Source organism: Apium graveolens, chromosome 2, assembly GCF_009905375.1.
Source record: "Apium graveolens cultivar Ventura chromosome 2, ASM990537v1, whole genome shotgun sequence".
NCBI classification, from domain to species: Eukaryota; Viridiplantae; Streptophyta; class Magnoliopsida; order Apiales; family Apiaceae; genus Apium; species Apium graveolens.
Window position 1 is genome coordinate 204,882,139 of NC_133648.1, and position 15,803 is coordinate 204,897,941.

Sequence of the window (15,803 nt, forward strand, 5' to 3'; positions counted from 1 at the left end):
AGGACTTTAGATACAGCTGAGGAGACAGACGAAGTTCTTGATATTCCGGAGAAGTTAGATTTTGAGGATTCGGATTCAGGAACTGAGCAGAAAGAACCAGTAAACATGGGAGATCGTATTGTTCAAGCTGATCCAGCTCTTATGGATTTTTCTCGGCCTAAAATTGATGACATTCAGTCAAGCATCCTTCATCCGGATATTCAAGCTAGCACCTTTGAAATCAAGCCGGGCACTATTCAGATGGTGCAGAATTCTGTTTCTTTTGGAGGAGCGGCAACTGAAGACCCCAACATGCACATAAGGAATTTTGTCGAGATCTGCAGCACTTTTAAGTATAATGGCGTGACTGATGAGGCTATCAAGTTGAGGCTTTTCCCATTCTCACTGTGGGACAAGGCTAAAGACTGGTTACATTCTGAACCAGCTGGGTCCATCACTACGTGGCAAGATCTTGCACAAAAGTTTCTGGTGAAGTTTTATCCGATGGCAAAGACTGCTGCTATGAGGAGTGCTCTTACTCAGTTTGCGCAGCAACCTACTGAATCTATGTGCGAGGCTTGGGAACGCTACAAGGAAATGTTGAGAAAATGTCCACATCATGGAATGCCGGATTGGATGGTGATCACTGGTTTCTATAATGGTTTGGGGGCCCAATCTCGGCCCATGCTCGGTGCAGTAGCTGGAGGCGCCTTATGGGCTAAAAGCTATACTGAGGCATATAATCTTATAGAACGATGGCTGCAAATGAGCATCAAAACCCAACTCAGAGGATGACGTCAGGCAAGGTAGCAGATATTCTGGAAGTTGATGCAGCCACCGTTATTGCAGCCCAGCTCCAAGCGCTATCGATGAAGGTTGATTCTCAGGCTACATATGGAGTTAATCAAATAACTATGGTTTGTGAGCTTTGTGCAGGTTCTCATGCTACGGGTCAGTGTTCTCTTGTCAATGAATCTGTTCAGTATGTGAATAATTATCAGCGACAACAGCAGCCCGTGCCAGCGACCTATCATCCTAACAACAGAAATCATCCAAATTTCAGCTGGGGGAATAATCAGAATACTATTCAGCCACCATATCAGCAATGAGTGAGTAAACAGTTTAACCCACCTGGATTCTAGCAACCACAGCAGTATGCTATAAGGCAATCATATCCTCAACAGGGAAGTACAGCTGCACCTACTAGTGCTGATTTTGAGGAACTTAAGCTGTTATGCAAGAGTCAGGTGGTTTCTATCAAGACCTTAGAAAATCAAATCGGTCAATTAGCCAATGCAGTGCTCAATCGTCAACCTGGCACTCTTCCCAGTGACACGGAAGTACCAGGCAGGAAGGAAGCTAAAGAGCAAGTCAAGGCTATTACCTTAAGGTCTGGAAAAGTGGCTGATGCTGAAAAGGCAAAGGAATGAGAAGCTGAAATTAGAGATGAAGAATCTAAGCAAAAGGAGAAAGTGGCGGAACCAAGGAAGACTACTGTTGAACACACTCTGCCTGAGGCTAATACAGGGGAGAAATAGCTCTATCGTCCACCACCTTTTCCTAAGAGATTGCAGCAACAAAAGCTGGATAGACAGTTCGGGAAGTTTCTGGAGGTGTTCAAGAAACTTCACATCAATATACCTTTCGCTGAGGCTCTGGAACAAATGCCTAGTTATGTGAAGTTTATGAAGACTATTCTTTCAAGGAAGGTGAAACTGGATGACCTTGAAACCGTTGCTCTCACGGAAGAATGCAGCGCTGTTCTGCAGCAAAAGTTACCACCAAAACTGAAAGATCCAGGAAGCTTCACCATTCCTTGCACCATTGGCAATCTGACTTTTGACAAGTGCCTTTGTGATTTGGGAGCAAGCATTAATTTGATGCCGTTTTCGATCTTTAAAAAGCTGGATCTGCCTGATCCAAAACCCACATACATGTCGCTACAATTGGCTGATCGTTCCATTACTTACCCAAGGGGCATAGTTGAGGATGTGCTCGTCAAGGTGGATAAGCTCTTCTTTCCTGCAGATTTTGTTATTCTGGATTTTGAGGAAGATAAGAAGATTCCCATAATCTTGGGAAGGCCTTTCTTGGCTACTGGCCGTACCTTGATAGATGTGTAAAAAGGTGAACTTACTATGCGGGTCCAAGATCAGGATGTGACCTTCAACGTATTCAAGGCAATGAAATTCCCTACAGAAGATGAGGAGTGCTTAAAATTGGATGTGATTGATTCTGCGGTTACTTCGGAACTCGATCGCATGCTAATGTCTGATGCATTGGAAAAAGCCTTAGTGGGGGATTTTGACAGCGATGATGAAGATGGCAACGAGCAATTACAATATCTGAACGCTTCTCCCTGGAAGCGAAAGCTGGACATACCATTTGAATCTCTTGGTACTTCTGACCTTAAGAATGCTGAAGGGAAGCTCAAACCATCAATAGAGGAAGCACCTACCTTGGAGCTCAAGCCATTACCTGAACACTTGAGGTATGCTTTTTTAGGTGATTCATCTATGTTACCTGTTATTATTTCATCTGACCTTTCAGGTAGTGAGGAAGACAAGCTCTTAAGGATTTTGAGAGAATTCAAATCGGCTATAGGATGGACCATAGCAGACATCAAGGGGATAAGTCCTTCATATTGTATGCATAAAATTTTGCTAGAGGAAGGTAGTAAGCCAACTGTGGAACAGTAGCGAAGACTGAATCCCATCATGAAGGAGGTGGTGAAGAAAGAAATTCTGAAATGGTTGGATGCAGGCATCATTTATCCTATTTCTGACAGCTCGTGGGTGAGCCCCGTACAATGTGTACCTAAGAAAGGAGGTATCACTGTGGTCGCAAATGAAAAGAATGAGCTCATCCCTACTCGAACAGTTACAGGATGGAGAGTATGCATGGATTATAGAAAATTGAACAAAGCCACAAGGAAGGATCACTTCCCTCTTCCATTTATTAATCAGATGCTTGACAGATTGGTGGGTCATGCGTATTTTTGTCTTCTGGATGGTTATTCCGGGTATAATCAGATTTGTATTGCACCAGAGGATCAGGACAAGACTACCTTCACTTGTCCATTTGGCACGTTAGCTTTTCGCAGAGTTTCGTTTGGGTTATGTGGCGCCCCGACCACTTTTCAGAGATGTATGATGGCTATATTCTCTGACATGATTGGAAATAACGTCGAAGTGTTCATGGACGACTTCTCCGTCTTTGGACATTCATATGATGAATGTTTGAATAATCTGCGCGCCGTACTCAAAAGATGCGTGGAAACTAATTTGGTGCTCAATTGGGAGAAATGTCATTTTATGGTGCGTGAAGGCATTATCCTTGGGCATAAGATCTCTGGCAAGGGTCTGGAGGTGGACAAGGCCAAGGTGGGAGTCATTGAAAATCTTCCCCCACCTAATTCTGTGAAAGGAATCCGTAGTTTTCTTGGTCATGCGGGTTTTTATCGGCGATTCATCAAGGACTTTTCAAAGATATCTAAGCCGTTGTGCAATTTGCTTGAGAAAGATGTGCTTTTCAAATTTGATGATGAATGTTTGGCAGCATTCGAGACTCTCAAGAAGAGTTTGATCACTGCACCAGTTATTACAGCACCAGATTGGATAGAACCGTTTGAGATGATGTGTGATGCGAGTGATTATGCGGTAGGTGCAGTTCTGGGACAGCGCAAGAAAAACCTCTTCCATGTGGTCTACTATGTGAGTAAGACTTTAAATGGTGCCCAATTGAACTATACCACTACTGAGAAGGAGCTTTTGGCTATAGTCTTTGGTTTTGAGAAATTTCGATCTTATCTACTTGGTACAAAAGTAACAGTATTCACTGATCATGCGGCTATTCGCTATCTGGTTTCCAAGAAGGATTCGAAGCCGAGACTCATTCGTTGGGTGCTTTTACTTCAGGAATTTGAGTTAGAGATCAAAGATAGAAAAGGTACTGAGAATCAAGTAGATGACCATCTCTCTAGGTTGGAGAATCCTGATTCTACTTCACAAGATAGGACGTTAATCAATGAATCTTTTCCGGATGAGCAGTTATTTGTAATTCAGGAGGAAGAACCATGGTTTGCAGATATTGTAAACTATCTCGTCAGCAATATAATGCCTCCTAATTTGACATCCGCTCAAAAGAAGAAGTTTCTACATGAGGTGAAGTGGTATATGTGGGATGAACCATATTTGTTTAGACAGGGAGCTGACCAGATCATCAGGAGATGTATCCCGTTCTGTGAGACGGAGGGGATATTACGAGACTGCCATTCCACGGTTTATGGTGGACACTATGGTGGTGAGAAGACGGCAGCTCGTATTCTGCAAGCAGTTTTTTTTTGGCCTACTTTGTTCAAGGATGTTCATCAGTTTGTTTTAAGGTGTGATCGTTGCCAAAGAGTGGGAAATTTGACAAAGAAGGATGAGATGCCATTAAGTGTGATGCTTGAAGTCGAGGTCTTTGATGTTTGGGGAATCGATTTCATGGGGCCTTTTATCTCGTCTTGCAATAATCAATACATCTTGCTGGCAGTCGATTATGTCTCAAAATGGGTAGAAGTTAAAGCTTTACCGACAAATGATGCAAAGGCAGTGCTAAATTTTCTTCATAAGCAAATTTTCACAAGGTTTGGAACACCTCGGGTAATCATAAGTGATGAAGGATCGCATTTCTGCAACCGTAAGTTCACTTCTATGATACAGCGTTATAATGTGAATCATCGAGTAGCTACTGCCTATCATCCGCAAACAAATGGTCAAGCGGAAGTATCTAACAGAGAGATAAAGCGCATTCTAGAGAAGGTTGTTTGTCCGTCAAGGAAGGATTGGTCTTTAAAGCTCGATGAAGTTGTTTGGGCTTACAGAACAGTATACAAAACTCCACTTGGTATGTCCCCGTTTCAGTTGGTGTACGGTAAGGGATGTCATCTACCTGCGGAGCTTGAGCATAAGGCCTACTGGGCATTGAAAAAGTTGAACCTGGATTTAGATGCAGCTGGTAAGAAAAGAATGCTTCAGCTTAATGAACTTGATGAATTTCGACTTCAAGCGTACGAGAATAATAAAATGTATAAGGAAAAGGTGAAGAGGTGGCACGATAGGAAGCTACATCCTAAGTTATTTGTGCCAGGGCAACAAGTTCTCTTATTCAACTCTCGGCTCCAACTTTTTCCAGGGAAGTTGAAATCGAGGTGGTCTGGACCTTTTATTGTCAAAATTGTGTTTCCACATGGAGCGGTGGAAATTTTTGAGAATGATCCGGACCAAGCATTCAAGGTTAACGGTCAGCGGTTGAAGCACTACTATGGGGACATGGCAAACCGAGAAGTGGTTAGTGCCATTTTGTTGACTACTTGAGAAGGGTACGAAACGTCAAGCTAATGACGAAAAAGAAGCGCTGCGTGGGAGGCAACCCATGAATTGTTGTTACAGGAACCCTTAGAAGTTAATAACCTATCCAAAAACACAAAAAAATCAGAAAACAGGGGCTGAAAAAAAAAATTCTAGTGACCCCCTGAGCGCCCGCTCAGCATTGCTGAGCGACCGCTCAGCAAGCTGAGCGCCCGCTCAACTTTGTTGAACGACCGCTCAGGGGTCGAGTACCAGAATTTTTTTTACAGTTCAGAAAAAAAAAACAAAGAAAAACACAAAAACAGTTTTAGCCCATAAACCCACGATTTGTTCCCACTACCCCATCATTTTAACCCTTAATTCCCAAACCCTAATCTAATCCACACCCTATATATACATACACCTATCCTACATATCTCCCACAAAACTTCCTATACTTAAACTCTCTCACAAACATCAAAAATCAGTTCTTACACACTTTTATTCACGAATCAATGGCACCCAAGAGAGCACGCACTATTGACAGCAGCAGCACAGTTCCTACTGCCGATTCATCGAGGGGTACTGCTGCAAGGCCTCGGTTAACTGACAGAGCCACGGAGGAGGAGTATACTAGGCTTTTGGGGAAGCCGATTCTAAAGGAGAGAGGGTTTTTGCCATCAGGGAGGGATGGTGAGTTGCTGCCCATGATTGCAGAGAAGGGGTGGATAGCTTTTTGTGAGTCACCTGAAGCGGTATCGATGAGCGTTGTTCGCGAGTTCTACGCGAACGCGAAGGCCAAAAAGAATGGGTTTTCTGTGGTCCGAGGGCTGACGGTTGATTATCATCATGCGGCGATTCGCCGTGTGATTGGACAACGAGAGAGGAAGCCCGGGGAGGAAAACTGGAATGAAAAGACTGCTGAGGATTTTGACTTGGATTTGATTTGTGCGACTCTCTGTCGACCGGGCACAGTTTGGACCTTCAGGACCGGCACTAATGAGTATCGTCACTTTCCGGCGATCACCATGAACAGGTATGCCCGTGCATGGAATGCATTTATTTGTGCTAATATTTTGCCTTCTTCGCATGCACACGAGGTCACAGTTGAAAGAGCACAGTTGTTGTGGGGAATTCTGAATGAGGAGTACTATGTGGACCTTGGTGAGTTTATCTACCAAGGAATTCTGAAGTTTTTGAGGGGAGCGAAGCATATGAACATCCCTTATGCATCCACGGTTACGAAGCTATGCCGAGCAGTGGGAGTGAACTGGCCGGCTCATGAGCAGTTGCAGTTGCCGGCAGCTCCGATTGATTCTGGGACGCTGAATGGGATGCAGGAGTGGACCGGTGGTGAGCCTGAGGAGCATGGGCTGGGTTATCGTCTTCCAGGAGGGCGTCCAGCACGAGGTGCTACTATGGCTAGGCCAGGGCGTGATGAGGCTGGTTCTTCGAGAGCTCAGGAGGGTGCTGGGATGGTTGATGCCCAGTATAGGAGGCTTTCACGGCGGATGGATGCCATGTATGAGACGCAGAGCAGGTTTGCTCAGGAGCTCACCCTTGCGTTAGGGACTGCTTTTCGGGGCCTTGGAGCTGATATCCAGTGGCCAGTTTTTGGTGAGGACTCTGCATACCCGCCGCTTGATACTCCACCCACTGAGGGTGATGATGATGATGACTCCGAGTAGGTATACCCTGTGTTCCTTTCTACTACTTTCACTGAGGACAGTAAAGATTTTTAGTTTGGGGGTGGTAGTTAAGGAATATTGTGTGTGTGTCATATAGTTGCATATTCATGATAGTTTAGTTCATATAGTTGCATAATTTATGCCATATAGTTTTTTTTGTTATGAATGTCATGTAGCTCATGCATTTACCATGATCCCTTTTGCAATGATTTATCGACTGAATTGTGATATTGATGCGAGTGTAGTGATAGCATTAAAGTGATATTAAGTCGTGTAGGTTGATATGCATGCTCGAAACAATTGTAAGTCCACTAAGTCTTAGAGAATGCGTAAGGGCTAGATTGTTGTTATGATTTGGTTGTTTTCAAGGTCAATCTACTTATTATGCTGAGAATTCGATTATAGGTTCTTAGTGATAAAGGCATGAAAAAGAAAAAAATTTGGAGAAAAAAAAATATGGAAGTTGTTGGTAGTTGTGGCTAGGCGTCAAATGGCTAGTAGCCGGCTCGCATATGGTGCGAGTAGTCTAGGGTTGAGCAAGATGGAGCGAAACGCACTTGCTCAGAAGTAAAAAAAAAAATACTTTATGCATAATTGATCAAGAGTGGGCTCTTTGGTATTCGAGTTATTAAGTTCTTAGGGGACTTTGTGCCTAGTGACCTAAGGCTTTTAGAGTCTGGGATCCGTTAACCTAACGCTCGTTATATGGATACCATTGTAAAAGTCTTTTGTGGACCTCACTCATTGCACGGTCAAATAAGCATTTGTGTTGTGAATAAAAAGCACGATTCCGTAGTAAGCTCCAGAATTCTTGTAGTGTTGTATATCACTTTGTGCCTAGAATTTTTATTCTTTGTATAATCATAGGATTTCCTTGAGGATAGTCGAGTCATAATAATTGGTCTAGTTCCGAAGCATATCTGTTAAGCATTTGCACACACCACGTTTCTGGCTGTATGTCCGTTTGCATGAGTTTATTGATCTTTAGTTGTCTAACTGCATTTGTTGAGATGTGGCAATTTGGTTGGTTAATTGAAGTAAGGGGGATCGCTGCATTTTCATATAGATTGCATTCATGCATATTTTTATTTGTTTTTGAGTCTGTGACGCTTGAGGACAAGCATCGATTTAAGTTTGGGGGTGTGATAAGTGGCATTTTATACCACTTAGAACGTCTTAAAATGGCTTAAATTGGTGTCTTGAAATCAAGTATTTTGTGTATTTGATGTGTTTTTCTAGTGTTTATGCATTTCAGGGTATTAGTTGCATTTCGGGGGAGGAATCATCAAGAATAAGCCTTGGCATGTGTTCATCATTGCGAGAGGAAAGAAACGGGCAGATTACGGCGAAGAAACGGAGCAAAATCAGATTTTTTCCAGTAGAGGTCTGAGCGCCCGCTCAGCATTGCTGAGCAGCCGCGCAGCAAGCTGAGCGCCCGCTCAGCTATGCTGAGTGGCCGCGCAGGGTCGGGAAAAAAGATATAATATTTCTGGACTTCTACTTCTGTTGGTTTCCACTTCTATGTAATCTGAGTTTTATGGGACTATTATATAAGTAGTTCTGAGACGTTTTCACAAGAGTGGATTGAAGAAGATTGTGTTTTTACGCAAGGAGTGAAGGAGATAAGGAAGAAGACCGATTTAGCACACCGCAACGAAGAGGAAGCATATTTTCTTGTGATTCTTGTTTCGTTGTAACGTTGGATGCTAGTTTTCTTGCTTTGAACTTATTTACTCTTGTGACGTACTCTGTTTTAATATAATTAGTTTAGTTATTATTTTCTTGTGTTTGCTTATCATGATTTCATATGAACCCATGATGACGATAAGTGCTAATATGGGCTAATCATGATCATGGGGTTGCAACGGATTTATTATGGAATTCTTTAGTTAATTGTTTAATACTTTAGTGTGTGATGATTGTATGATATCTAGTATTGGTTGTGCGTATTCGTCTTATGTGCGTCGCGAACATATAAGATAGGGTGTTAATCTCTTGTGAAGCGACGGTGGATCTTGAGATTTAGAACTTGCCATGCTAGCATAGGTTCATGTGCGTTGTGCATGATTAGTGGGTAACTCTAACAGTTTTATTTGCCCTATATAATCAAAAGGAATAACTTGTACTTAAATCGTTGTGTTGTCAATTTCTGTAGACATATAGGAACTCACCATAATTGATGACTATTCAACTTCTATCTTAATTGTGGATGCTTGGTAGAATGGTATTAGTACAATGAAAGTTGGCTTTTATCAGTTTCGTGTTATTCGATTAATATCATCACTGTCACATGCTAAAGGTAATAACAATGGCTATAGAAGGAAGTGATAATGAAGTTGTGATCTCATGAGTGTTTTATTATTGATAATTTGAAGTGTTAGTTAAGTGATTAATTAAGTAGTTAATTATAGTTAATATTTAATCAAAAATTTTAAATGTTAGTATCTTAACATTGAGAAGTAATCATACATTGGTGAGTGAGTTTATTTAGACAATAATTTAGTCCGAGTCTCTGTGGGAACGAACTAGAAAGTATTCTATATTACTTGCGAACGCGTATACTTGCGTGAATATTAGTGCGTATTTTAGCCCTAACACTATCCCATTTTCTGATAAATATTCCCTAAATTCTCCAAACAAGTATTCGCCACCACGATCTGATCGTAGTGACTTGATACTTTTATTAAGTCGCTTCTCCGTTTTAGCTTTGTACTCTTTGAACTTATCAAAGCACTCAGACTTACGGTGCAACAAATAAACGTACCCATATCTAGAATAATCATCAATGAAAGTGACGAAATATTCATAACCACCTCTTGCTTGGATATTCATGGGTCCACATAAATCAGAGTGAACCAATTCTAACAGTTATTTGGCTCTATTCCCTTTTGCCTTGAAAGGCCTATTAGTCATTTTACCTTCCAAGCAGGATTCACAAACTGGAAATGGCTCCACTGCCAATGAGCTTAAAGGCCCGTCTACTACTAGTCTTTGAATCCTCCTCAAGTTAATATGACCTAATCTCAAGTGCCAAATATATGTTTGGTTCAAACTAGAAGGTTCCTTTCTTTTAGTATAGTTAGAAGATGTATTGTTCAATTCCCTAAATTGCAGTTGCAGTGCAGGTTGACTAGGATTAATTATATACAAATTGTCTTGCAATGTAGCAGAACATATAATTCATTTATTCATCATAATAGAAACATTACGATCCAAACAAACATTATAACCATCCAAAGCAAGTTTAGAAACCGAAATTAAATTTCTTCTAAAAGAAGGTACATAAAGACAATTGTTCAAAACCAAAATCCTATCAGAACCAAAAGATAAATGAATAACTCCTACTGCAACTACTGCTACTTTCGTAGCATCTCCCATGAACACGTATATCTCACCATCTCTAAGCATTCTGGATAGTTGGAACCCCTGCATAGAATTACAAACATGATCAGTGGCTCCTGTATCTACACACCAAGTGCTCGTAGATATAGCCGCTATAAATGTTTCTGTAAATAGAGAAAGAGACATACCAGTATTGTTTGTCTTCTTAGGAAGAGGACAATCCTGTTTCCAGTGACCTGACTGTTTGCATCTGAAGCACTTTCCCTTAGGCTTTTTCACACCACCCTGAACTCCCACTGCCTTCACAGCTTTCTGTGTCTGAGCCTTTTTCTTCTTCTTAATACCTTTCGGCTTAGAGGAAGAACCTTTCTCAGCCACATTCACTTGAACACTCTGCCGAAATAATCCTTCAGCTACCTGAAGTTTTGTCAGCAGTTCCGCGAGACTATACTGCCTCTTGTTCATGTTGTAATTCAAGCAGAACTGCTCAAAACTCTTGGACAAGCTCATAAGGATAATGTCAATCTGGGTTTCCCCGTCAAGTTCAGCACCAAGGATCTCTATCTCATTCAGATGAGACATCATCTTGAGAACATGATCCCTTACAGCTGTGCCTTCAGCCATCTGAGTGTTCATTAAAGCCTTCATGGCTACTTGCCTAGCAGCCCTATTCTGATCTCCAAAAAGTTCCTTGAGATTAAAGAGCATATCCGAAGCAGTTGCCATAGACTGATGCTGATGCTGCAAAACACCCGACATTGCTGCCAGAATGTAACATCGCGACATTTCATCAGCCTTAATCCACCATTTATAATACTCTTTCTCATCTTCAGGAGCATCAACAGCAGGCTGTTCAGGCTTGGGTTCATAAGTGCAAAACTTGTACTCCTCAGCAGTCAACACAATGTCCAAATTTCATTTCCATTCAATATAGTTAGGTCCGGTAAGTTTGTTATCCTTAAGTATGGTGAATAGTGGATTAAAACCCATTTTATCCTGAGAATCATGCATAAAAACATCACATAAATAAGGGTGCATTAATTATTAAGATCTATTGATTCCTCTAACAATTATTAAAATTTAATGCACTAACATATAAACACCATAAGCTTCTGGTACGCCACGATGTGTGACATGTATACCACCTAATTTTGTTTAAATGTTACTTCGGTCCTATTACTAAACAATATGCCACGTTGGGGTGGACTATATTATTTTTCATAGCTAAGTGTATACCATCATCAAATCTTAAATTATTTGAAATCTATGGAACTTGGTACGCCACGATGGGTGGCGTGTATACCTTCCAATTATTTGTAATTTTGCCTTGAATAGAATACTTCAATTCAATATTCATCAATGGTTTGATTTCCAGGTAGTGGAGGAGTCACATCGGTCTCGCTTAAAACCAACAGCCTTACAAGTTCGATGAACCCGTTTTTGACAAAATCGCCCCAAATCAGAAATAAAGAAAATCCGTATTTATTCCTTTCAAAATTTATTAATTTAAGAAGTTTGTTCTAGTAATTTCTATAACATTTTAGACACCATAAATTACATGCCACGATGGGTGACGTATATATAATTTATATTCGTCTTTATGTTAAATTACCTACAACCAATAATGGAGACCATGGGATTTAATTTCATATTAATTCCCTCTCCCACTTAGAATTTTTTTTATTAAAATTGAGGAATTTTAAAATTAAATGGGGCCCTATGTTGTTATAATTATGTCTAATCATGCATTCAAAATACACACATAATTTTAGCAACATATAACATTTAATTAAAGCAATAAATAAAATTTATGTCCATGTCATCCTAATTAAGTTAAATATGCAATTTTAAAAGAATTACACACATAATTAACGACACACATAATCAATAAATTAAAGCAATAATTAAAATTTAATGGAAAAAATTAAAATAAATTTTCCACTATTATGGCCCTTGAAAAAAAAATCCAGCTCTAAAAAAAAATCTGCCCCAAGCGCGCCCCGACGCCCCCAGCAGCCCCAGCAGCCCCAGCGGCCCCAGCAGCCCCAGCGGCCCCAACAGCCCCAGCAGCCCCTTATAATCGCCCAGCAAAACAAAAAACTACCGGAATTGATTTCCGATCGCACATAACTTGTTAATAAATACCCGGAACAATTACAGAAAAAAATAGATTTAATACAAAACTAATTTTGTAAAATCTTGTAATAACCCCAATTTTTGAGAAATTTTGAAACCCTTATGAATAGTGTTTTTGCTGAACGAGAAAACTTTTCATGCCACGCTATGTAGGGGTTCTGTTATTGATCTTATGGGATATTATTAGTACTCTATGTGGTATATAAGTGTATGTAAAGATCGTCAGAATCCAAATCCGAACACTTTGATTTTTCCCGGAAATCCACTAGATACGGAAAGAATCGAGTATAAGGTAATAGGATAAAAAGGATTTAAATTAAAGGATTATAAGAGAGGATCATAAAAGGAATACAATATATTGAGAAAGGTTAAGGGAACCTAAGTAATAAGATCCCGGGTATGATCCCTCAAACGATAAACGAAAACGAAAGTTAAGCGAACCGTATAACAGATCAGCGGTCATTAGGCAAACGATTAGGAAGTTAATCAAAGGGATTAGTGGGAATGATGTCATCCAACCAATAGAAAGAGGACAAGGAGGGGAGGATTACATCACGAGGATGACATAGGCATGACAAGAAAGGAAGGAGATGTGGTGACTTTTTAACCACACAAAACCAAGGGCAACTAGGTAATTCACTAAAGCAAACAACAAAAATCAACCAACCAAAAGCAAATCAAGCCAAAACACAAAAATCTCTCTTCTTCTTCTTCATGCTCTCGGGTTTTTTCTTAAAAAATGAAAGTCCAAGCTCCTCAACTTACTATTTAGCAAGGTAATTATCTAAGCTTCCCCATGGATAGTTACATACTTCCTATAAGTTTAAGCTTCTAATTCCAAGCCAATCTTTTTTCTATAAATCATGAAAGAAGATGGTGAATAGTGTTTTCAAGAACTAAAATTTGTGTTCTTGAAGTTTTGTTTAGATTAAGCTTGGATAAGGGCTTTAAAGGTGATTCCAAGCCATTCTCTTGATTCTCCACTCTCCAAGGAAGGTATAAACTACAAACCCTAGCTTTAGTTTTGAGTAATTAGGATTGAATGTGTTTGATATAGCATATGTGAAGCATGATGCTTGATTGGTTGAAGTTTGGTTGAGTTTGTAGAGATTAGTTGGTTTTGTTGCATTGTTGGAGTTGTAAATCTTGGTAATTAGTTAAAGAACCTAAGTAAAGCTTTTAGTTCATGTGAGGAATAAGTATAAATGGTTAATGTGGATTTGTTGGGGCTGTTATGATGTGGTTTGGAGGGATATTGGTTGTATGATTGATTTGGGGTTGATTTGTGGTTGGTATTGAATGGTTTAAAATTGGGAAAACGCGTAAACATAGCTGTCGTAACGTCCGATTTTCTTTAGACTGTTTTTGTGCATAACATTAGGACCCGAGAACCCCCTGCTAGTTTATGACCACTGCCATGTTTAGATAGCTCATGTTACGAGCTTCGTTTTGATATGTAGTTCGTTCGATTCCGATGCACGGTTTAGGAGAAACGACCGTTTCAAGTAACGGCGTTTCGCGAACGAAACTTTTCCCCTCGCCTTACTTTGAAACATAGATTAAAGACCAAAAAGGGTTAATTAATGTATGAAACATTTATGGTAAGTGTGTTAGGCAGTTGGTAAGACACTCGCGAAGGAATCGCTTTAAAACTCGTAAAGGTTAAATTATTAAAAATGGTGGAGCCGAGGGTACCCGAGTGGCTTAAGCGAATCAGTGAGCGCAAAACAAGCGTTAGAGTCTAAGTTAGTTAAAGTATAGATTTACAAGTGACTTTGGTTTAATTCCAACTTACTTGTTGTTTATAGGTTACCAGACTCGTCCCGAGCCATTCGTAACCCCAGTCGCTCAGGCAAGTTTTCTACCCGTTATACTGTTGTTGTGATGTAAATATATGTATATGCATTATCTTGTGATATTGCATGATTGTTATTAGCAAATTTTGCGATATATTGGAGCATGCTAATATGGTATATATGCATGTCTGTTTCGTAATCTGGTTATCTATCTGTTGATTTCAATGCTTATAGTTGCATAATACCTATGCTAGAAATAAGCAAGTAGTTGCGTATACCCTTAGTATAGGGGATAAAAGGTGAACATATTTCTAAACCGGGAGTCGATGTTCCCGAGTATATTATATATATATATATTTATTTATATATATATATATATGGATATAGTTTTTAAAACTATTAATCGAATAAGGTTTATTCGATAACTTTAACTTTATTTTATTATTGAATATTATTTCGAATATTATTCGAAGGCGTATGACTCCTTTACATTATTTATTGGATATTACTTGGACATTCATTTGAGGATGTATGACTCCTTTATTTTATTTAATGAATATTATTTATAATATTCATTCGAGGTATTATGACTCAGCTTATTTTATTTATCGAATATTATTTGAATATTCATTTGAGGATCTATGACTCCGATTATTTGCTGAGATATATTCTTTATTTTATTAAAGAATAAGGTGTCGATAATCAAACTTATTTTTGATTATTCAAATAAAGATATTACTTTCGTATAAGTATATCTTTGATTATTTGCTATTCATTTCAAGTATAAGTTTTAATACTTCTACTTCAATTATTTTATAAAGATTATTTTTTTATGGGAATATTATTTAAATAATAATATTCAGACATTTTCTAAATATTCTGGGGACTGATTTACTTCATTAAATCAGTTTTACTCCAAACACTCTTTAAATTGTTTTCGAGTCTTTAAAATGATTTTCAAAAGTTAGAGCGGATCCCAAAACTATTTTTATATTTAAGATCTTCCTTTTAAAAAGGGGATTTAAATACTCGCTCAAAACCTGGGGGATCCGGCTCGGTGGTGTGTTTTATATTCGCAACAAGGTTGCTGTCTTGGTAAAAGAGTTTTTGATTACTTACCCAATATTCGGGAAGTAAAATTCTTGGAACAAGTTAATCCATTAACAGGCATCGCCTGGGAAATATCGGTGAGTTTTCCTTTCCAACTAGGTACGACTTCTTGGTGGAGCCGTATCAACAAGTTTCTACTTGGGGAAAGGGGGAAACGAGCTTTTCGTTTCAGAGTCATGGATTTCATCTGAACTAGGAGTGGCGTAAGTGGTCGAGTAGCGCCGGCCCAGCCTTATTATATTGGCCCAAATGGCCTGGAAGTTCCGCTAAGGCGGTCCATTCCTTAGGAGTTCAGTGTTCGGTTGACAAGTAAATCCGACAGGTTCTCCTCTACATGTAGAAAATGGTGGGGTTGTACTACTACGACTGATCATCGTAAGTGGTCTTCCTGGCGCGGCAAACTCCCGTAATGAGTTCAT

The 15,803-nt window shown here is 39.7% G+C and overlaps 1 non-coding gene across 1 annotated transcript; it reads right to left on the reverse strand.

Moving 5' to 3' along the window:
- Positions 1 to 498: 498 nt before the first annotated feature.
- Positions 499 to 605, reverse strand: LOC141709316 (small nucleolar RNA R71). The gene has a single exon (XR_012569900.1). It is a non-coding gene; the product is annotated as a small nucleolar RNA R71 (small nucleolar RNA).
- Positions 606 to 15,803: the final 15,198 nt, after the last annotated feature.